The sequence below is a fragment of the Pogoniulus pusillus genome, chromosome 6 (assembly GCF_015220805.1).
Source record: "Pogoniulus pusillus isolate bPogPus1 chromosome 6, bPogPus1.pri, whole genome shotgun sequence".
NCBI classification, from domain to species: domain Eukaryota; kingdom Metazoa; phylum Chordata; class Aves; order Piciformes; family Lybiidae; genus Pogoniulus; species Pogoniulus pusillus.
The window spans coordinates 32,103,108-32,126,210 of record NC_087269.1 but is presented as its reverse complement, the minus strand read 5'-3'; the positions used below and the strand labels follow the sequence as shown (position 1 = coordinate 32,126,210).

The following is a 23,103-nucleotide window of genomic DNA, read 5'->3' as shown; positions in this document are numbered from 1 at the left end:
TTAAATCTCAAAGACCTAGCACACAGAGGACTGAGAAGAGGAGAAGGGAATGTCCAGGAAAAAGCACGAGCAAGTAGGACAAAAGGTGGGAGGAAGATGCACAGAGGGAGAGAAAAGGAGAGGCACTAAGGACTGAGTAGAAAGAATGCCACAGTGTAGGAAAGATGGAAGGCAAGCAGGGATGTGCAGTTTATTCTCCTTGATTGCAGTCACCAGAGGTGTCACTTACTGGTAAGGCACATGATAGGCTGATCAGCAAGTTAGCCAAAGAGCAACCTTTAGAAAGAGAGGAACAATTTCCCCTTCTAAGACATCCTTTGATATCATGGTTGCATCTCTGATGACCTGTCTAATAAAGACCCCTTCAAGTCTCCTTCCTCAGGCCATTCTGCAGATACCATAATGTGACTAAACTCCAGTTACTTGGTAAAGATTATTTTAATATAAACATTTTTCCTGTAGCAGAGTAAGCAGAATTTCAAATGACAAAATGTCAAGCATTAAGATCTGCAATTATGATTTACATTATACAATCTCAGTATATTACTGCAAAATAAATATACAAAGAAAAACAACAGATGTGTTATGATTATGCTACTTCTGTTCATTTTCTGCCTTTCCTTAATTTCTTAGGATTTGGAGACGTTGGGCAGTTTTAAACAAGTCTTACTAACTATAAAATTAGCACTGGTATAATTTAATCCATGATACAATAAACAAGTGTGGTAAATTCTCTCATGTTCATACACAAATAGTATTATATTTTCATTTCAAGAGATGCCAATGTGTGATAAATGAAGCTTGGAAGATAATTACAACATTATACATTGAGACAGTCATCACATGCAGTGCAGTTTTCTACTACAGGCTAGCATTTATGAATTGCCAGCCTGCCCTGGACACAAGCATGAGGACACCGGAGCCAACAAGGACTTTACATATTAGCAATGAGCAAAGTTCAGTCTTAGTTCAAAGAGTTTAAACATGCCAATAGCCATTCTGAGTTATGGATTAGTCTTAGGCTAAAGGCCTCACTGCACTAGAACCTCCCCTTCATTGAGATTTAAAGCATCACAAGAAATAAATAGTATTATTAGTCTTGTGAGCTGTCTAGATAATTCCTCTGACACCCAGAGAAATCCAACACGAAGAAACAACACAAAATAAATCTTGGTTTGCATAGTCAGAATCCAAAAGCCAAAGCAACCACCAAGCCACACTTTGAATTTGGTATGCCACTGGATTTTCAATGCCATCTAACTGTGATCATAATTAAGGCAAAATGTGAACACAAGAGGCCTAAAATGATGCCAGACCAGAACCTCCTAGTATCCAAAGCACCTGCAGCCTTGAATTTACCACAGATGGTGTAAAACAGATGAATCCCACCACTCCATGACATGGTAGTGATTACTTAGCTGTACAGGTGTATCATCTCTGCAGTTGCCCTCACCTCTAGGTGAACCCTCTTGAGGTTCACTTTATTGTATGAAAACGGTGGAATAAAGTTCAAGGAAACAGAAATGCTTCAAAAATGTCCCTTCCAAGACAGGTCACAAAATCACCCATTAATCAACTTTTACACCTGGATACATCAGGTAAAAATGTTTATCCTGAGATCCACATTCAAGAATGGCAGAGAATCAACAGATACAGTCTCTCATTTCAGCAAGGGGTAGAAAATAGGTTTTCAGACGTACTTGGATTCTTGCTTGGTATACAATTAACTCCTGAGACAAGGAGCCAGGCAGCTAACCAGTGTATTTTATGTCAATGTAATTCCTGTTTATTCTTGGTTTCAGATTAGAATCACACATATGTAACCTATCTAGCAGATGTATGCAGCACTTAGATGCTCTGCTCAAGCATGGCAGGAGATTTACAAGGACAGCAACAGAGTCTGATTTCTTTACATCAGTGAACACTTCAAGACAAGATGGATCCAGGTATATGAAATCACTTGTTAAGAAACAATTACAAGTTTTTTTTTAGAGGAAACAATGTGGTTAAGACAGCCCTATTAGAAGAGGCTGAGGGAGCTGGGGTTGTTTAGCCTGGAGAAGAGAAGGCTCGGGGTCATCTCTTTACTGTCTACAGCTACCTGACAGGGGACTGTAGCCAGGTGGGGCTTGGTCTCTTCTCCCAGGCAACTAACAAGAGAACAAGGGGACACAATGTCAAGTTGAGCCAGGGTGGGTAATAGGCTGGATGTTAGGAGGAAGTTCTTGCCAGAGAGTGATTTGCCATTGGAATGGGCTGCCCAGGGAAGTGATGGAGTCAGCGTCCCTGGAGGTATTCAAGAAAAACCTGGATGAGGCACTTAGTGCCATGGTCTAGTTGACTGGAAAGGGCTGGGTGCTAGGCTGGACTGTATGATCTTGGAGGTCTCTTCTGACCTGATTGATTCTATGATTCTAAAACTTAGTCTCCATTTAATAGCACAATGCCAAAAGTAACATAAAATTGCTTTAATAGAAGCAGTTAATATAGTAGTCTCATTTATAACAATTTGCATTGTTGTTCATGATTTCACATTACTATACTTAGAAAGTTTATAGCATAAACAAAAGGATTTTACATTCTATATATGAATTTCATGATGCTGTGGAACTAAAGCTAGCAATACCTAACTTAACTAATTTAAAGCTAGGTTAGAAATGGATATGTGAACTGTTACTGCACAGACTGCTGAGCATATAGATGCTATAATCCTATTGGAAAAAGCAAGACCCTTCATTGGCAAAATTTGACCAAGATTCGTTTACTTGACTGCACTTACAAAGCTATGGCCACTGAAGTTCCAGGTGACTCTAACCAGTGATACCTTTGCTAGATGCTCCTAATGATTTTCTCTTCATGTTAATAGGAACATTTCTGAACATACACTACAGTGCATTTTCTCTTCAATTATTGCTTTCTATGCTAAAATACTGTGGACATCCATGACATAGACAGTATCACCAAATTATCACAGTATCATCAGGGTTGGAAGAGACCTCACAGATCTTCAAGTCCAACCCTTTACCACAATTCTCAAGGCTAGACCATGGCACCAAGTGCCACGTCCAATCTTGCCTTGAACAGCCCCAGGGACGGCGACTCCACCACCTCCCCAGGCAGCCCATTCCAGTGTTCAATGACTCTCTCAGTGAAGAACTTTCTCCTCACCTCCAGCCTAAATTTCCCCTGGCGCAGCCTGAGGCTGTGTCCTCTCGTTCTGGCGCTGGCCACCTGAGAGAAGAGAGCAACCTCCTCCTGGCCACAACCACCCCTCAGGTAGTTGTAGACAGCAATAAGGTCACCCCTGAGCCTCCTCTTCTCCAGGCTAAACAATCCCAGCTCTCTCAGCCTCTCCTCGTAGGGCTGTGCTCAAGGCCTCTCCCCAGCCTCGTCGCCCTTCTCTGGACACACTCATGCATCTCAATGTCCCTCCTAAACTGGGGGGCCCAGAACTGAACACAGTACTCAAGGTGTGGTCTAACCAGTGCAGAGTACAGGGGCAGAATGACCTCCCTGCTCCTGCTGACCACACCATTCCTGATGCAGGCCAGGATGCCACTGGCTCTCGTGGCCACCTGGGCACGCTGTTGGCTCATGTTCAGGCAGGTATCAATTATCGTAAAGGGACATCTGTGAAAGATATATCTTAGAGATTAATTGCCTTATTTACAGCTTTGTTCTTTTTGACACATTGTATTGACTTAATGTGGTCATTCTTAACTTACCACTAATACAAGTGAAAGGCAAACTAATCTTTTTACACCTCCTCTAAAGTACAGTAGAAGACTTAAACTGTTCTAATGTAATGAAGTGGCCTACACATCATTCCCGTTATAGGAAAACTACACTTTGTACTGTAGTACAAAATAAAACTGTCTAACTTCAAAGAACTAGAGGTTTTCCAATGGTTTATAAATTAAAGGAAAAAGAATTTTTACAAATGTGATGTTTAATGTAATATTTATTCTGTGATTTACTAAGATCTATATATTGTTCAAGATATACTGTAAGCTCGCAGGAGTATAAGAACAAGATAGTAATCTTCCTTCCTTTCCATTTCACAATGATCTTCTCTCTATTATTTAAAATACATTGAACACAGAAAGAACTTCAAAAACATCTGACAGGGTTATCCACTCTCCCACCAGAAATATGACAAGGTTAATCTTCTGGTTTAAAGGAGTTTAACTTTCCCTTGCAGGCAATTGTTGCTATCAGGTTCTTTTTGTAGAAGGACAATCAACAATGTCTTCTAATCTCTTATAACAGATTCATGACAAACATTCTATTACAACCTAAATAAATGAGAGAAACATTAATTTTAGATCTGTCTATCACAATGCTATTCCACTAATTACTACAGCTATGGCTGGCACCTTTTTCTTTTTTCTTCCTTCAGGTTCATCATTTTTTTAGCCACTGCTTCAATTATCTATCATGGTTACAAACAATGGCCACATTTTTATATGAAAATACAAATATTTACCACTCATCCTTTGTTTTCTAATTTCAAGTTATTCCCAGCTCTATTCTCCCCTTTACAGTCACTTCTGTATCTTTCTCCATACTCCTCTCTCACTATTCCACAAGTTATCAGGTTATTTACTCCATATTTAAATATGCATCCTATTGTGCTCCTGTAGGCAACTAAGTTTACTTTTTGAACAGTTATATATAAATCACATATCACCAGGTCATGGTAAGCCTGGTGGGACAGAAATAGGCTTGTACATGTACAGGTATGTTTTCCTCCTGTTGTAAACAAAGTACATACACTTAGCTTGTGCCTGCCTTGTGCAAGGCCTATGCTTTTCCCACATTTGGGTAAAGCAAGCCTATAGCTTCAACTAATATGGTCAGGCTTGGCTAACTGCCACTCTGATTGGCTCTTCTGTGGCCAAAGGACAATTAATCTTGGCCCACAATGATGAAAAGAGATATGCAGGTAAACGCAGTGTGCTCTGCCATGCTGTGTTGTTCTATTCATGCCTGCTGCTATTGCTTACTGCCCTATTGCTTGCCTGGAAACTCCACTGTTGTGAGTTTACCAAGGGACAGACTCTAAATGTCTCCACGCGATCCACCTGCATAGCCAGCGTGGCATCATGCTGAGACTGCACATTACAAGATATCCTGCCTACATCTGAAAGTCTCCTGCCAAGACGAGTCATCCTGGAGATACACAGATCATCCAGAGGAGCCAGGAGAAAAGGTCAGAGATTCTCTGCCTCCTTTCTCCACAAGCCTGGGAAGAAGAAAGCCTCAGTGGCCAACAAGACAGAGGTCCCTGAAAGAATCTGGGTACTGCCTGGGACTATGGCTAGCCCCACAAGTTGGGTAATAATGATTTTGTGAGTAAATACTTAAAAGACTCTTTGTAATTCTCCATTCTCCATAAGCAGAAAAGAACTCCTTGAGTCCATCTAGTGGACAAGCAGTACATTGACCGCCAGTGGTTATTACTAGACCTAGTTATTAGCTGTAAAATGTTTCCATGACAGTGCAAAAAACCGATTATTATTATTAAAATTCGTGGTTAGGAGTGGCAAGAGTTCTGAATATCAAAATTAATAAACAATATTAATTTTGGAAAAAAATATCATCTCACATCAATTCATCTCCCCTTCATAACACACCAGGCATGTGGTGATCTACCCCTGTAAATATTCTTAGACAGCAAGTTATTCAGGGCAGATATAGCACACAGAAAAATGGCTGTAGTTCAAAATATACAAAACAATGGAAAATTTTGAAAGAGGATATAAAACACTCCCAAGGTCATGCATCAGCTTTTCACTTTTTATATATCAGTATTACATAAATATTCTAAACCATGGGATTAAAAGCATATATCAAGTCTGAGGAATAAGAAGTCTTGGCAAAATCACATTTTGTTTTCACTATTTACGTACAGATATTAGGCACTGTGACAACTTTATTTCAGACTGTTCTGTCACAAAGGAAAGGAAAACATGTGAAATGAATAAGATTCCCACAGTTTGAATTAAAAACAAAATGCAAACAGCACTTGTACTGAAACCAAGCTCCAAGCATATTTTTGAGCCAAGTACTCTTTCAGTCTCACACAAAGAATACCTAATTTCAAAACACAGAATGTGAACAATATCAGATAAATAAATGTATTTGGATATTCCTCTGTATTGACAGGTTTGAACCTGACACTCAGATGCAAAATAAGAACCTCAAGCAAGGTAAATCAGGTGTAACTGAAACCAAAACATTGAGTTTTGTCCATGACAGAGACCAAGTGTGAAAGCCACTTCCACTACCTGATTTTGGAGCTATTAGACTTGATATTAAGGACAGAAGAGATCACTATAACCACCCTATTTCGGGTTCCTGTACTACAAGGACTGAAGATAAACAATTAGGCCTGTAACTTCTATTGAAATGACAGCAGATTATTAGACATTTAACTTAAGCCTGAAAATTAACTCACAGATATTTTCTATGTCTACTTAAAAATATTAAATTGTTAGTTAGACTCATGTTGATTATACAAAGAGAGGACTCATACACTTCATTCCTTTCTAAATGTGGAAGAAAAACAGACACACATACACCCAAAAACTGCCAAACAGAGCAAGAAAAATCCAGAAGAGCTCTGGGGTTTATATTCTCGGTTTGTGGGATTTACCCTAAGTCAGAAATACAGGAAAACCCCAAAGGAGACACTTCTAATATCAAACAGGGTACTAAACATATTAAACACTAACATGATGATCCAAATCACTTAAAAAAATAGTTCATAAAGATGATGAGAATATTCTGCCAGGTTTTTGAAGTATTTGGTGAAAAATATGTAAACCCCCCTTAATTTCTGTATGGTTTTACCCTAGTTTCTTGTCCCAAGAGGAACTATAAAGTATAGAAACAGTAAAATAGAAGAAAGATATAAATTCCATCCCTCAAAAATAGCTTAATGACATAGAACATACTTTCCACTGCCTTGACTCTTGTCAAGATCAGAGAGAAGACTACAAGTTCACTGACAATACTCAAGCCCAGAGTAGTCACATATAGTAGTAACTAACCACATAACTCACATTATCTTATCTTCCCAAATTTGGAAGTGTCACTCTTCTGGACTCCAACATAAATTCTAGAAGAATAGTTATTATGTCTATGGTGTTGATGACAATCACCAAACTACTTTAGACATTAATAAGACCCTTTGCATTTCCTAAATCTGAAACTGATGCCATTCAGTGGCCTTTCACTGTCAGAGTAGCACACAACAGGAGAATAGCAAAGAGAGAACACAGATCCTTCAATTTTAACCACAAAACTTCCAATGGCACGAACAGCAGCTATTCTTGTGCAAAGGAAGAAAAACATTTATTAATCATTTCAGTCTTTTCATCCTCAACCTACCAAATTTCCTGAGAAATATTTCTCCCTTATTACGTTTCTCAATTTAGCCCAAAGTTAGTATCTTGTTCCAAAGATGTTGGACCATTCTACCTCATAAAGACAAAAAGCTTTTAAATAACCCTCAATTCAGTATAACTTCTACTAAGCTATTACCATAGAAAAGTGTTTCTGTTCAAGATTATTTCCTCTGGAATACAATTATAACAAAAATAGGTTCCTCAGGGCACAGTGTTACAAAGTTCTGAAGCTGAAGGACTGTTTAAAACCTAATTGAGGTAGATGTCATAGATGTCTGCTCTTTCATTTAAAAACAAACAGACAAAACCCAAACAACCCCAAACCCTAAAAATAAAATAAGCCAAAAAAAAAAAGACAAACCCAACAAATAACAAAACAACTATATATAAAGTTTATAACATTTGAATACTTCAATAGGTTTTATTTCTTCTTATTCAGAAGTAATAAAGAACCACATGCAGTTTAGAATTTCGTCGTTCAGAATAATCATTGTGGTATAGTGATTTTCATCCTAAAGAGCCCTTCATCTTTTTGCACATGTATTCAGTCATTTCTGTGGTGAAATGTAACAACTCTTTCATAATGTCGATAGCTTAAGACATGCCAGGTAAATTATTTCAAAGTACACAACAGTTGGAGAAGGGGGAAAAAAAAGTAAAGGTAGTTTTCAGGGGGGTGGATACTGGCAGCTTATATTTATCTCAGTAGAAGTCAATTCACGTCACATGCTAAGTAACAAAGCTAAGAATCTGCTTCCAACACAGCAAAACAACAAAGGTGAAAATAAACTTCAGGGAGAAACTAATTAGGCACAAAAGGGCTAATCTGCAGTGTAGTAGATGGGAGTAAGTTAAGCAAAAGCTTATGACCAATATATGTGTAAAGGAAGCAGGTAATGACAGGAAAGAGAAAGTGCAGAAAGAATACCACCATATCTCAGAGGAATCTGCACACATAATTAATGCATGAAGCAGAAAATCAAAATGGTGACACTGACAGCAAAAGTATTAACTTTCTGAAAAACCGAGAAATAAGTTAACCTAGAATGCAACTGTTAGAATCATGGAATGACCTAGGTTGGAAAGGAGATCTTCTACTCAAACCTCCCCACCGTGAGTAGGGATGCCTTGCAACTAGACTCAGCTGCTCAAGGCCTCATCCAGCCAACCCTGAACACACCCAGGGGTTAAAAATACAAACCAACATACTTCTACCATTTTGGATAACAAAATAAATGACATGATTTAAATAAGAAATATTTCTTCATGCTCTAAACTAGCTTGCATTTTCTTCATATTTGCCCTCTATAGCACTTTCTGAACTGTTACCAGAAAACTCATTACCAATTATTCAGCATTGCCCAAAAACAGCTATCAAATGCTTACCAGATGGCAAGTGAAAGAGCAACTTCCAATTTCTCATACTAGAGGGAATTGAAGTATCCCAGATGTCACCAACATTATAGTATTTCTCAACGTGCCTGTCCAACCTTTGAGCAGTTACAAGGCTGCTTTCCCTGTGTGGTGACCAGACCAGGAGTCACTCAGGTTACCTTGTTAGTGTTACCTTGATGAGTGCCAAACCAGATCCCTGTTTAGAGGAAGGGCAAAGGCTGAGCACTGCCTGAGCTCAGACCAGGCAGTGGGGGCTGTCCCACAGCATTAAAAAAGAGATTGCATGATTATCTTCACAATAATACATAGAGAAAATTAGGGGAGACTATTCCTCACAGCAATATTAAGTCCTAATGCACAGTCTGTAAACCATAACTGTATTTCTAGCTTGCAATCAGCTGAAGGAAGTACTGGCGTCATCTTGTCAGGCTTATTGATGATTATAACTCAAATTCTTTCAGCTATTCCCACATCCCTGTGTTTCCAATGGGCTTATTTTGTTTCACAACACCCACATTTTTGGTGGCATTACTCAGCACACCAAATTAAATCTTTTTGATGTGCTTTTTACATCTCTAAATGTGTCCATGTAAAGCTCTCAAAATGCCCTTAGAAAAACTGTGGGATTCTTTGTTTTGTTTTTTAAGTAACTGACAAGAACAATAGATTTTAATATGCCACTGAGGAAATTAAGATCCAGCAAAATCAATAGATACCTGCATGCATGCATATGAGCTTGCATATTCTATAATCTTTCCACAATTTAAAGACTCAGCATTTTGATGTGTATGATTTCCAGCAACAAACAAAAGGAGTACATTTAGATTTGCAGCTGAGCATACTGAGACATAAGAAGTCCAAGACACTCAAAACAGGCACACTTCAGAATAAATATTCATCAGGAAGGCAATAGAACTAGTTCTCAGGTGGATTTCAGTAGAGATGCTGTCAGTCAAACCAGCACTTAATTTAACATGTTTTGTCAGCTTGCTTAAGTTACAGGCTGGCTGGAGGTGCTTCTCTCATTCATCATATCATCTCCAGGTTTCTGGGATTACTCAAATGAACTGCCTGTGCTCTTTGTATACATCTCACAGAGCACCAGGTGTACTCTCCCACAGAGTACTGCTCTGCTTCCTGGGTCCATGTTCCATTTAATTTATCATCCAGCATTTTGAGAAACCAAAGGAACTCTGCCACTAAGACAGATCAAGCTAACATCAAGCCCAGTTTCTATCCTGAAGTACAGCAAACACCATAGGATTTGAAGCAGAGACAGTGGGCTGTACACAAATGGCTTTGGGTTTAAGGTGTGTCAGAAAACAGTCACTTCCCTTACTCACTGATCTGGTGCAACAATAATCCATATACCAACTTTCTGAACTAGACCATACAATACCTACTGAAGCAAGCCAAAACTAGAGAAGTGAGAGTATGGCAAAATCAGAATTACAATACATCACTTCAATTGGAAAGTCTGACTCTGCAGAGCCTTGCTGGTGGTCTGTTCCTGAGCTCTCAAGTCTTGTTAGTGCTTGTAGTAAATAGAAATTCAAAACAGACAAGATTTCTGAAATAATTAAAACCAGAGAGACAGTAGGTACCTAATTTACACCACCTACATCTAGAAAGTTAATTCAGCCACGGGAAAGAATACTTCTCTTTGCTGTAGCTTGACTAACTATCATGCAACAATGAGTATATTAATACAGGCAGGCTGTGTTGGGAGACACAGGAGGGAATGGGGCTGAACAGATCTAATTCTTCTTGTCATTCCAGGAGATCCTGTTGATGCTTTTTCTTTGCTTCATAAAGGGTGAGAAAACAGAGCAAGTCATCTTCAAAATCCAGTATCAATAGTCAAAACACCTACCATAAATCCTCCCACACAGAGACACCAGCAAAACCAGTTGAGATTCTTAAAGCATACCTTGCTCAAAATCTGTAAGACCAGAGAAGGATAAACTGGCAGGAAACAGAAGTGAGCAGGTGAAGGTCCTCTCTGAAGAGCTGTAAATGGTCAAGAAACAGGCTGTACTTGCTCTCCTCAGTGGAAGCCAGAGGATGTGAACAGTAAGGGCACCTGATGCCCTTTTAAGCAAGGAAATTTGTTTCCTGGTTTTATTTGAATAAAATATTATTAAGGCATCTATAGCTCAACCTATAAATGCAATGAATGATTATGACATTTTATGTCTGACCTGTGCTGCAAAGAAAATATATAATAAACAAAATTTGCAGGAAATACATTGTTTCTTGAATGAGACAGAAAGCAATTAAACATCACAAGCGTGCAATTAATGTTGTGCCTTTATCAGCAGACTTCAAGTTAATGTACTCCCTATATGAGAGAGACAGAGGAATGTCCAGCCTTATTCTTTCCACCAATATTGATCTTTTCCAACTAGAAAGCTTCCCTTAAGATGAAGGTTATTTATTTTCCAAAGCAGAGTCCCTCTGTGGCAGACATGAAGGTTTTTGTGATGGTGGCTCTGACCTTTCACAGATGACTTAGCTGTCAGATAATCATTATTCTCATATCCTCATCAAATTGTCCAATATTGAACCATATTTTACTCAACAAATTCACCTGAGTGATCACACCAAGTCAACAGTGGCAAAACTGTATGATGTACTGGGATGTTGAGTGTATGTCCCTGCCTTCACGGCTGCTTCAGTAAAACACCATCTTGAAGCACAAAGGACATTGATTTGCTTGAAGTGTGCTTGCTAAAACAAAGCACTAGGGCTGCACTAAGTTTTTTCTTGTGAATGTGAAAAATCATAATAAATTATGCCCAAAAATTAATGCAATTTCTTTATTATTATAAAGTCAAAACTACTTAAAATGCCTTAACATTTTTTACTAAGTAATCTGAATTAGTTTCCTTACAAAATCTTTACTGGATACAAAAAATGACTGGTTTTGACTGCATCTTGGGAATGGAAGAAATAGAGAAAGATCACGGTATACAGATAATTAAAAAGATTAAACAGGACTCATCTTGGATAATAAAGTGTTATCATGATAGTAAGTCATGGCTGGCATAGTAGAAGCACAACATTCTTGTAATACCACCCATAGGCAAAATATACAGAGATGCATTACAGAAATAATGAAAGTAAGTAGGAAAACTTCCCCATTTGTTCTCCTAAGATTTAATACTAGACATCCCTTTACATATTTTTTCTTACTTTATTATGTCGAACCACAGTTGAAATAACTTAGTCACAGATCTTGGAACGATTTATCTCTCTTTGCCCAAACCCTCCATCAAGATTCAAAACAGAAACAGAGAGGAAACCAATACTGACTAGAATTCTACTCCCTCATATTGATTTGGGGAATGGATGGCATCTATTTAATCTCTCAGTTAACTGTATGAATCTAAGCTGTGTTCTACAAAAAAGCTGTTGTCAGGTAGCACAGAGGAAGGTACCAATCTTTCAGAGCCAGACAGCATGTAAGGCCACACTGAATTGCCTGCAGAACTAGGGGAGATAGTGGCTTCTGTGGAAGAAAATTACCATCTTTGACAGTAGGGTGCAGGACCACCTAGCTAGCAATGAAATTGAGGGGATGCATGACAGGAAGATAAGCAAACATGGAAAACAAGCCCCTGACGTAAGAGATTCACTTTGATTGATTGAGAGGATTTGACATTTTGTTCTAATTAAGAGAGCCACTGTAATGAGTCCCATAATGAGAGCAATACTAGAGTAGCAAACTCCGTGGGCTGTACCCTAGATTCAAATTCACTCTTTCATTTTAAGCCAGCTCAGGCAGCAAACCTGTGTTTTCTGCTTCACTGATTACTGTGTTCCTGTTTGTGTTCAAATGGGAAAAAAAAAAAAAAATATATATATATATATATATGTATATATATATATATTTTTTTTTTTTTTTAAAGCTTTAAAGATGCTTAATGTCTTTTCAGTGAGTCTATCAAGGAAAAGTCCTCCTTTGAACACTCAGAAACCAATCAGAGTTAATGAAAAAATAACAACAAAATCTCAGTGCACTTCCCTCATGCTCATGAAGTACGTGAAGTAAATATTTTGTGCTTTCTTTTACCCTCACTTGCCCTAATAAAAACATGGAGAAACAACACTTATTTTTCTTTTAAATTTATACTGAGATGACCTTGTACTACCACTTAGGAGAGAGGGGAAAAACAAATAAACAAAACAAAAAACCTCAAATAGCCAAACCCAGACAAAATTTCAGATTCAACCCCAGAAGTGAACTGCTCCCTCAAGTTTGAAACATGAGAAGCAATTTCTGTTACATCTGGCCTGAAAAACATATTTTACACCTGGAGCCAACTACTCATCTCTAGCTTAGCAAATACCCTGGAGATATCTCAAAGCCAAATGTTCTCAAAACTTACATTTCCATAGCATTTTTCTGTCAAGATGGCAAAACTAAAATAGAAGGTTTCTGCACGCGCAACCACATGGTTTATGTATGACACAATACTAATATAGTTAACAACCTGGGCAAGTCTCTGTGGTAACAAAAGCAGAGCCTCAAGGTACTAGTCATGCAAATGACTAAAATGGCTACAGTGGCCTTGTAGATTGATATTGAATGGCATCTTGAATGAAAGTAGAGAGAATGGGAGAGCTCAGTTTAGATTTGATACAGCTCAGACAGCAACTTCATAAAATCTCTAACAACTTATGACTTACTGTTTTATTAATCTATTCAGCTATATACAAGTTAAAAACTAATGCAGAAACACAGCAGCCCTCCCAGAAACCAGTGTCCTCAGGAGGGGCTCCCAATCACCCTTCCGCCTCCTTTCTATCCCTCTACCTTATCCCAGACTTTGCCTTACGCTCAAGGTGAGTTTGGAAAATCAGCCAGGAGGTTTTAAAAGCAGAAGGATTAGATAGACAGCAGGTTAGGGAGAAAAGTGCAGGCAGCCAGAGCATAACCCTGTTTTCTGTGTTTATGTTCTTGGTTTTATACATCTCAGCAATCCTATGAGTGAAGTAGACATCAACACCGTTTCTTTTCACATTTAATTCTTCTCATCAAAATATTCCAGCTATCTTCAAACTAGCACATTATATGGCAGAATAAATTGCACATAAAGCTTTAAGAAAATTATGGACTAGAACTACTCATAGTAAAATGTTCTAATACCATTAAATATTACCCTTGTTCCTAGTTACTGCATATTAGGTTTTTTCCTCTGTGTAAGCAATTGCCAATTCCTGTGCTTGTCCAAGACTACTTTTCAGGTAGTTTGAAGTAGGCTAAAATGTTTTGGTGAGGAGAACTAGATTACAGGCTGTAAAAAGAAAACAATGGTGATGTCTTCTTCGCTCACAGCCTTGCTGAGATGTAGATGTATAGGAACAAGAAATGAAAACATTACATAATCACTCAGCATTACTCTCGCTGGGGCTGCTGGCTGAGCTGCATCTCTCTAACCTCACCCTCCATTTTGGGATAATCCACTTTGTTTCTTAACCTCTGGTTGAACCTCCATTCTTCCTTGGGACTAGGGTAAGGTTGAGAAGGGTAGGGGAAAGGTGAAGGGGTGGTTGAGAGCCCCTCTCGGGGACTCAGGTTTCTGGGAGGGGAGTTGGGTTTCTATATTACCTTTTACATTTCTGTATATAACTGTATATACTGTGAATATCTACTTGTATATTGTGCTAAGATGTAAATACAAGCTTCATTCATATTTTCAGAGCCGGATGAGTCTAGTCTGGGTGATTTCTAAAGTGTGGGGGGCGGGGAACACCCAAACCATCACAAGCCCCAAGTGTTTCAGTACCTTTAGTCACCTCTCTGCCTAAGCACTGTATTTGGAAAGTAACACCAGGTTTTGAACTTTGACAACCTTCTGTATATTTAGATAACATTCTTTACTTACAAACAAAGCAAATACCCAAGAACTGATATCAACCATGTACCATTCCTAGATGGTACCTTCAGAACTCTCTTAAAACATACCCACTTCTCTCACAGCATTGTAACCAATTGCAATCAATGGAAAAAAAACAAGAATGTGAGACAATGCAGGGAGATATAAAGGTCAGCCTACTGAAACAAATGATTCACTTAACAGGCCAGTAAAATCACCAGTGTGTTAGGCAACCACTTAAACTACCAGTCTGTCAGTCAACTACTTCACACAAAAAAGTCATCCCCACTTTCACCACAGAGACATTACACCAGAAAACACACATGTAGGAGAAAGGATTTGCCTCCTCACTTGTTTTCCTTAAGTTTTGTGATGTTGGGAGAAACAGTGGGACCAAGAGTAAGAGGACACAGAAGCTTCAGACATAGCAGAAAGAAGTACAAGTGATGTTCTGAGTAAAGCACTAGGGAAGGGACCTTTTGGTGGTATGCTAACTGAGGGGGATTTACAGCTATGAACAAGTAGTCCTTTTTTCCTCTCCACAGGTGTCATATTCAAGGAAACAGACTTGGAAATAATTGATGTCAGATTTAACAATTTTTATGCTGTTTCTTTTCCTAAAAGAAAGCCTGTATCTGGCTGCTAATTAGCAGCAGCATATTACTCCTTAACTCCTCCACTATAATACAGAGTCCCTGAGTTACTATTTTTATTTTGTCACTCTTCATTACGTTTGCTTTCCAACAAAGCCCAATACCTGCAAGTTCTTCAGACCTCACCAATAAACTCTGCAGGACTTTGCAGCTTACCTTTCCATAGAGAGATACTGTCATGAGTGAAGTAGATGTTAGTAGACTGGAGCTGGTTTACTACATGAAAAAAAAATCCAGTATATTTCAAACACTACAGAAAGGAAACTGTTCCTGTTCTCCCTCAACACACAGTTCTAGGAACTCTTCTTAACACTGAATCCATGCTAAAAAATGAAGAGATGTTAGAACATTTTAGTTTATGTACTTATCAAAGCCAAGAAGACATCTATTTGTTTTGTTATTAAAAACACAGAGCTTGTATTTTGGCATTATCATCAATATTGTTGCTGAAAAGCTTGTCTAACACTCAACAGAAAATTCTTCTGGTGTTGGCGTGATTTTCAAATAACCTCCATGATTCAAAGTTATTTCATGGGGAAGGAAATAAAACCAAGACAGACAGACTATCCCTCCTTCTTTTCTGGAGCAGAAGGCTTATTGCCTTTATTCAAGATTGATTCTGTGCAGAAAAGAATAGCAAATAATCTCTGTCTTTGGATTTCCAAAAAGGTAAAAAAGAAGCTGTGAAGCTTTCTTTTCAAACATTTTCTATTTTCTTTGGTGTTAAGATCAGAAAATCTTGGCCTGTTTCCCCATGGAAATATATTTCTCTTCATAGTGTGCACAATTGAGCATGGAATTTCTCATGAGCTGAGCTACAGAAATGGGCTTTCTCTTCATCCCATTCTGAATACTCTCCCAGGATCCATCAATAAATTATAAGAGCTTTGATGAAAACTCCATAATTAAACATGTGACTGTTTTTAGAAGACTCATTCTAACACTCCTAACATCCCAATTTAATGCAATGCAGCATACATGTTAAAAAATAATCTGGTAAGTATGATATAGTATGTGACATGAATTAAATGGAATTTCTAATCATACAGACAGTGGTACATGCGGGCTGTGGAAACTTCAGCAGTGTCTTAAGTGCTGTAGGTATCCTCAAACCACTTATAACTCAGATAGGGCTGCTTTTTAAAACCTAGCCTCCAGCTCTGTGCTTTGAAAATGTCATATAAACAGATGAACAATCTTCTAAAGGAGAAGACCAGCATGATCTTGAGCTTGGAGGAATTCCAACTGAAATTTGCAAGACATCCCTTTTACTCAGGGTTGACACTGGTATAATTTGCAAATATACACAGCATTTGGTGTTTGCAAACATAAGTAACAGTTTATTCAAAAGCATGGGTCCCAATGGCAATGGTTTTTCAAAAACATAAAGTAAAATAAACTCTACAGGAGCTATGTATCCCCCCCATGTTTGCAACAAAACCTGCATTTCTAAACATAGAATCATAATCATAGAATCAACTAGGTTGGAAGAGACCTCCAATCCCATCCAGTCCAACCTAGCACCCAGGCCTAGCCAGTCAACTAGACCACAGCACTAAGTGCCTCATCCAGTCTTTTCTTGAACACCTCCAGGGACAATGACTCCATGTTTTCCTACTTTCAGTTAGTAAGTGTCACAATTCAGCTATAATTTTACAACGAAAGCATATGGAACATAAAACATGTCAATTATAAAAACAACACACAAAGAAAATCCCAAAACCCAAACCCAACAAACTAAACAAAACAAACAAACAAAACCACAAAAATCCCCAAAATTGCAGAACTAGGGCAAACAAGGACCCCATCTCATTTCAGATAAAAATTCTCAGGTCCATCATCTTTCTTATCTAGTACTCTTCTGTGGTTCAAAGAGTTATCCTAGCCATTTCCTATACATTCAGCTGCATTTTTCACCACAAATATTTCAACATACAGAATTTACGATGAATACAGTTACCTTTACCCCTCCATCCATCATCTACAGAAAAATAGAACTAAAAAATGAGTCTTTTTCTTCACTTCAATGAAAAGGATCAACAGGGTCAATCACAGAATCATTAAGGCTGGAAAATACCTTCAAGATCATTGACTCTAACCACAACCCATGACCACAATCCACCTTTTATAAGTTGTTGTACCATGACACTCAATCAATATAAGCAGAAAGTTAAACCCAGTGTAAACTGTATTTCACCCAGTATGAGAGGACTATTAGCCCTTCCCTTTGCAAGGTAACATGGGATCTTTAGTGATTATAAGAAGTCAAGACTTCAGTCCTACATTTCAGCTGAAAGCTATCTTAGAAACACAGATTAAACCAAATTACTATACTTGAGCATCCCTTTATGAAGTGCTGAAAGAAGAGTTAGGCATCTTGTTTACAGCCAAACTCTGGCAATTTACTTATGTGTTTTTCCATATGAGAAAAACTGGTTCAAATACAGTAGTAAGCACCTAAGATAACTCTCGTCACGTATGGGCTTGCTTCCTAGCTGCATCAAAAGAAGCACACAGATCTAGAGAGGTGATTCTGCCACTTCACTCTGCTCTGGTAAGACCTCACCTGGAGCACAGCACCCAGCTTTGGAGCCCTCAACACAAGAACGACATGGGCTTGATGGAACAGGTCCAGAAGAGGGTCACAAAAATGATCAGAGGGATGGAACACCTCTGCTATAAGGACCTTGACAGGACAGACTGAGGGAGCTGGGGATGAGAATGTACTGGAAAAACCTAATAACAGACTTCCAGTCCCTGAAAAGGGCCTACAAGAAGGAAAGAGTTTGCTTACAAAGGCCTGAAGTGATACAATGAGGGGCAATGGTTTCAAATTAGAAAAGAGTAGATTTTAGGTTGGATGCTAGGAGGAAGTTCTTTACCATAAGCATGGTGGAGCACTGGAACAGGTTGCCGAGGAAGGTAGATGAGGTTCCATCCCTGAAGATGTTCAAGGTCAGGCTCAACAGGGCTCTGAACAACCTGATCTTGTGAAGGATGTCTCTGTTCACTGCAACGGGGTTTGACTAGATAACCTTTAGATGACCCTTTCAATCCAAATCATTTTATGATTCTATGATCTTTTATGATGCGATCTTGCAATATACTTGCAGACGAAAGCACTTAATACTGCAGACCCCTGAAAATACAGTTCCTTTTTGCAATGAGTAAAAAGCATAGGATGGCTCATCATGATAAGGATGAGACTCTGTCTAAAAGCAATACTCCCAATTAAAATACTGCATCAGACTTCAAAAATGTGTTTTTGATAACTGTGAAACATATCACAAAACTACTTAGTGACTTCTGCAATCTGCCTGAGAAGTGCAGGAGGAAACAAGTGTGTTTCTGAAGCAGATGATATGTCAAGAAAATCTAATTTAAAAGAATTAAAACATACCAACTGACAGATATGAATAACCAATGGTAAACATTATAATTTTGAACAGAATGTTTCTTGTGAAATACAGCATGTGTGTAAACCATTGATTCTGCCTTCATTACAGCCAGCTTGGGAAAGAATTGCTGATCACTTCATAAAAAAATATGATCCCTGTCATAAAATAAACCAAATAACAACATCATCTCACGCTTACAGAAGGTCTTCCTGCCAAGGATGAAGATAAACAGACATTATCTAAGGCTAATCACATCCCTGCAAGAGCAGGAAGTTGCTATGCTATTTTCTGTACACATGGTCAAACAAGACCATTTGGGTTTACAGATCACTATGAGTTGATAAGCTGCTAGGAATATACTTGGGGTTTGACTCGCTTAGTTTTGTTGTGACAGCTGTGTGACTTTGTGTGGAACCCAAACAACTGCAGAAACATGACACGTGGATGTTAGGAGGAAGTTGTTCACAGAGAGAGTGATTTGCCATTGGAATGGGCTGCCCAGGGAGGTGGTGGAGTCACCATCCCTGGAGGTGCTCAAGAAAAGCCTGGATGAAGCACTTAGTGCCATGGTCTAGTTGACTGGATAGGGCTGGGTGCTAGGGTGATCTTGGAGGTCTCTTCCAACCTGGTTGATTCTATGATTCTAAGAACCAGGTCAGGTGCTCTGGAAGTTACAGCAAGGTATCCATTAAGGAGAACTAATCATATAGATGCTCAATAATAGGGGAGTTAATGTAGTCTTGACCTCCTTTCCTTTTACTCTGGAAGTGGGACACAGTTCTCCACTGACGATTCCCAACAAGCTCTCAAAGGATGGTCTCATACAGTTAGAAACATTTTTTTTCAGTACTATGACTCATTCAGCTTCTTAATGTGAACAGCTAAATGGTTTTGTTAGAGTGTTTTTTTTTCTATCAGACTTCAGAACTTCCTACAAAGCAGCCAAGTGCCCTCAAACGCAGCTACAGTGAACCAAAGAAGCAAAAGAATGTAACAATCACCCTAACTACTTCCAGTGCTGGGAATGAACGGAATGCTCAGGAAGCTTCAAGGGGAAGACACAAAAACATAAATGTAGAAGAGAGGTTTTAAGCATCCATACAGGTAACAACATAAATTCACAAAGGACTAATAAATAAGAATTTAAAAGAGAAAAAGAAGCAACATATTGATAAATAAATTCAGAGGAATACCCAGTAATTACAGTCATTAAGACTGGTGCTGAATTTGATGAATGTACATCTAGCATGGGAGGTGGACATAAAGGGTGAAATGAGAAGAAAGGAAATTTTATTTCCACAGATGCAAATCCCAAAAGTTTCAAAACGTTTTGAACATGGCAGGCTACCAGTTTCATTCTTTGTGCTCCATATACTTCACCTGAACACTTTATGCCACTTTATCCCAGTTACACATTCTGTTAAATTATTTCTTTCACTCAAATTTAAATGTTAGAGTGGCAGCAGGTATAAAAGTTTCTGGGGTTTCTTATAAAAATCAAGTTGATTCTGTTATCTTTCATACTTTTTACAATTCTCTTTGTATCCAGATCTTTTCCTTAAAAAAAATAAATAAATACATACTGATACTCAGGTAGCTATTTTCAAAGCAGTTTACAGACTTTAGGAACACAAACCATCCTGGCAATTGTCAAGTGCTAAGCATTTAAGCCTTTTTACTTTCTCTGACAATCTTGTCCTTCAACTTTCAAATGCTCTGATAAGTAACAACACTAATGCCTTGTTCAGCACCACAAGCCAAGCTTCCTCAACCTCCATGTGCATACAGTGAACAGAAGGCAATCACCTGAACCTTTTGTAAAACAAGGTGGCCTAACTTGAGGCACTTACTCTGTTCTTTTATCACAGAATCAACCAGGTTGGAAGAGACCTCCAAGATCATCCAGTCCAACCTAGCACCCAGTCCTGTCCAATCAACTAGACCATGGCACTAAGTGCCTCACCCAGGCTTTGCTTCAACACCTCCAGGGACGGCAACTCCACCAACTCCCTGGGCAGCCCATTCCAATGCCAATCACTCTCTCTGCCAACAACTTCCTCCTAACATAAAGCCTAAATGTCTCCCAGCACAACTTGAGACTACGTCTCCTTGTTCTGTTGCTGGTTGCCTGAAAGAAGAGACCAACCCCACCTGGCTACAGCCTCCCTTCAGGTAGTTGTAGACAGCAATGAGGTCACCCCTGAGCCTCCTCCAGGCTAAACAACCCCAGCTCCCTCAGCCTCTCCTCACAGTGCCTCTCCTCATAGTCCAAGAAATGAGAGCATTTTCTGAAGTTTCCTTTTCACTGAGGTACACCCAAACAAAGGAAGAAGAAAACACACAAAATATGCAAAAGCCACTGTCAAACTTGACCAAAAAAGTACGGTGTTAGACTTGTGCAGTAGAGGGGGAGGTATAAGAAGGAAGCCAATATACACAATTACTTGTATTCATAACTGGATTACAGCTAGGGGAAGGAACAATTGTTTGCAGAAAGATCAGATCTCAGGGCAACTGGCAAGAGTCAAGATGCCTCTTCAGAAAGGCCCCGGAAATTACTGCCAGATTTGTATTATGTTGATCATTCTCCTAGAAGTTTTTCTGGTGGAAATGATCCCTGAGAAACTTTTTAGGGGATGCTGAGTATTAAAAGTCCACTGGCTTTTGGCTGGATTCCCTTCAAAGCTCGAGATTCGGTGTTACACTCTTTTGCTCTCCTCTGTCACGGACGTGCAAAGGTTTTTGTAGGGTCAGGGCAAGGACAAATAGGTACAGGAAAAATAAAATAATTCTGAAAGAAACCTCTGTTTTTCATCAAATATGTGTTCCTCCACAGCTAAATCTGAGAAAAGTCTGATGTAGAAACAACTGGCAATAAATGGGAATTGATCTCTCACTTAAGCAATATAAATGGGATAAGCATGACTTTCTGGGCTTTTAAAGGTACTTCTGAGTTGTAACATGCATTTGCTGCAACGATAAAAAGTCAGACTGTCTAAATAATTGAATACCAATAGTTCTGTGGTAATGTTGTTCTAAGAAATATCATCTGGTTTGAGTTCTTCTATATACTTCTCTAGCATACTGCTGACTTTTTACTCCCTCTATATATTCAGCTAAAAGGATCAATTTCAGAACTTCATCTTAGCTCAGAGTAGTATTCTGCAGCCAGTAGCTTTGAAAAGCCACCCATTTAGAATTTTACTCCCTTTCGTTTGGAAACTGTATAATGTTCTGCATTTAACATCAGAAGAGTTAAGTCTTCCCATAATAACCACCTAATCCCAAAGTAGCACATCAGGGATCAAAAGCCATCAGTGGAATATCAGTTCAGCCATTTTAGTCATTTTCCCATTTTAGTCATTTTGCCTATTTATTTGCCTTGTGGTCTCTTTTGAGGATATTTTATCTACCTCCACTTCACACATTTGGATTACATCTCAATTTGGTCAGTAAGCTACACATACTGAAGTGAGAGCCTTTGTATGTGTGTTACGATATTTGAAACATACAGTGGGAAAAAAGTACTAATGTATACTCACACATCATAATTTCCCTTTATGGCCTCAAATCTGTTCTGAGTGGTAATCATGCCAATTTTACTGAAAGGTAAATTGAAGCATAAAGCAATTATGTGACTTACTTAAAGTCACCTGGGAATTCTGTAACAAAATGGAATCAGACTCACACACCTCATGGCATCTATCTGCTCAGGACTGACAGGACACTCTTGCTTTTCTATTATAGCAGCTATAAATACAGTAGAATGGTCCACAGCACCCCACATGGCACTGGATGTTTCTGGTTTGCATACCTGTGCATGAAATGAGGGCCATCATTCTGTTTGTAGAATTGCTTCCTAGATCTCCTAAGCAACTGTTTTATTAAATAAGCAATGCTATTTCCACACTGAAGATGACTTTTCATCATTCAGGTAGAGCTTGGAACTTAGAATTCCTCATTTGCAGTACAAGCCTTCTAGAAATTAGAATGGACTGAGAAATAACCTCTTCTGGTCATTACAATACAGGAGGGTGCCTAGCCAAGCTGAAGTCCCCAGAGGCATTTTTTGGCAAAAGAGGTGTTTCAATTATATCTCCTGGACATTTATGCATTTCAAATACTTCTCTTCCTTCTACTGAATTTCTAGTAGACACTGCAAAAGCTTTTGGCTTCATGTCTGGAATCCTTGTGCCAAATTAAGACTCTGAAAGAATCTCAATATTAGCTATTTAAGTTGATAATATAAGCACAAACTTTTTGCTTGTTTTTTCCATTTAGAGTCATGTAATTCAGGTGAACAAAAACAAAAGATAGAAACCTAAGGCAAAACAAAAATAGAGAACAGAAATTTGAATTCTTC

At 38.6% G+C, this 23,103-nt stretch overlaps 1 protein-coding gene across 13 annotated transcripts in view; it reads right to left on the bottom strand.

Annotated features, from left to right (window-relative positions):
• The window catches only part of GRID1 (glutamate ionotropic receptor delta type subunit 1), a 772,772-nt gene that overhangs the window by 193,016 nt on the left and 556,653 nt on the right, over positions 1-23,103 (bottom strand). The gene's annotated exons all lie outside the window — the stretch shown is intronic.